The 1902-nt window shown below is 34.4% G+C and overlaps 1 non-coding gene across 1 annotated transcript; it reads left to right on the top strand.

The window, feature by feature from the left end:
* Nucleotides 1-324: 324 nt before the first annotated feature.
* Nucleotides 325-387, top strand: LOC136395999 (U7 small nuclear RNA). Its single transcript, XR_010749435.1, has one exon. It is a non-coding gene; the product is annotated as a U7 small nuclear RNA (small nuclear RNA).
* Nucleotides 388-1902: the final 1515 nt, after the last annotated feature.

Here is a 1902-nt window from a genome sequence, read left to right as displayed (position 1 = left end):
TTGTTCATTGATTGCTTTCTCATATGTGCCTTGTTGGAGGGCTCCAGCTGAGCCAGTGACCCCTTGCTCAAGCCATTGACCTTGAGTCCAAGCCAGCAACCTTAGGCTTCAAGCCAGCAACCCCACAGTCAAACTCGTGAGCCCATATTCAAGCCAGACAAGCCCATCATGCTCAAGCTGGTGATCCCAGGGTTTCGAACATTTTCTTTATCCATATTACTCCTTTTCTCTATCCATCAGACAGAAGATGTTTAGATTATCTGGGAGATTTATCTGGGCAATTTACTGTTCTCGTGTCTGAATATACTTTTAAAATCACTAATGATGGGCTTACAGCTTCTTTTGAATTTGCCTAGTGGGTCTTCCAGTTCTCACTGGAAGACTCGCCACATAGAAAAAATTAAAAAAAATTAAAAAATAAAAATAAAATCATAAATGAGTATCCAATGGTAGATATAAGAAGAGTTGTATATTAAAAGTGAGATATTAGAAGGAGATATTGGAAAGTTTCCTGTGACTAAAATGCAACTATGTTTCTACTCTTCTAAAACCTTTTAGTGACTTCAGTCAATCAAGTATTGATTGAGATCCTTACTTATGTAAACTTGCCTATCTCTCAGCATTATGAAACACCACCTCTCTCATGCTGTTTGAGATCCTACAGTGCAACGTAAGTTCTTAAAATGCACTAATGCTCCCTCCTACCTCAGGACATTTGAAAATGCTGTTTTCTCTGCTTTAGAAAAGCTCCATCATTCTGCACCTCGTTTACCTGGTCAATGCTCACTCACTCTTCAGTTTTCAACTCAGTAGCTCACTCTTCTTGGGGACATTTCTCCTGAACCTCAGAGAAGTGTCACTATTTAGCAAATAAAATACAAGATGCCCAGTTAAATTTGAATTTTAACTAAACAACTATTCCAGGTAAACAAATATTTCAGATATTTTAAAATATAAGGATGTTCCAAATATTTCATGCGCTATCCTCTATTTGTTACTGTGTTTCAGATTAGAATAGATCTCCCAGCACCTTCATTTTTTTCTTGTTAATTATCATAACTTAAGTCAGATGCTCACATAATCATTATGCTATTCTTCCTACTACTTTGCATGCTCTATTGGAACAGGACTATGTCTGTTTTGACTGCATTGTATCCTCAGTGCTAGCACAATGCAGGGAAATGGGGGAGGGGCTCACTAAATTGTCTTAGAAGAAATGAATAAATAAAATAAAAATATATATTTATGGGGAAATTTCAAGCAATTAGCAAACTTTCTTATAGGGTGAAGAGTACATCATCATCACCATCATCACCATCATTATATTGCATATTTATTATTTATTCTATTTCAGATACTAATTACTTTATATTGCACTAAGTATTCTGCAAATATTTTTTAATTCTTATAATCACTCTATTATGTTAGTACATTATTATCCCTGTTTTACACATTAGAATACTAAAAATTAGAATAATAAGTTCCTTTCAACCATTGCAATACCAGTATGTTGTGAGTTGGATTGGAATTGTTGAGCCTAACTTTCAAACTGACCTATATAATAATTTTGCTCTATATTTTTCATATCCAAACATATTTTGGCAAGAGGTGGTACTTACCTAGGTTTTCCTACTTAGAACAGCAGAACTTTCATTCATTATTGCATATGTAATTACTGTCTAACCAAAGCAGATGTGTGTGTGTTTGTGTGTGTGTGTATTTGGTGTGTGCATGTACACATGTGGTTGCACATAAATAGAGTTTTCCTTGTATGTTTCTTTTTATTTTTTACTTTAGAATTTAAGAAAAAATACCCAAAGTATTGTTGTGGATAATTGTAGTCAAAATCTACAAAAAATATGTGCATATATACATATGTCTACACACACACACACACACACA

This window comes from Saccopteryx leptura, chromosome 2 (assembly GCF_036850995.1).
Source record: "Saccopteryx leptura isolate mSacLep1 chromosome 2, mSacLep1_pri_phased_curated, whole genome shotgun sequence".
Lineage (NCBI taxonomy): Eukaryota > Metazoa > Chordata > Mammalia > Chiroptera > Emballonuridae > Saccopteryx > Saccopteryx leptura.
Note: the sequence above shows the minus strand (reverse complement) of the source record. Positions and strands in the feature narration are given on the sequence as shown.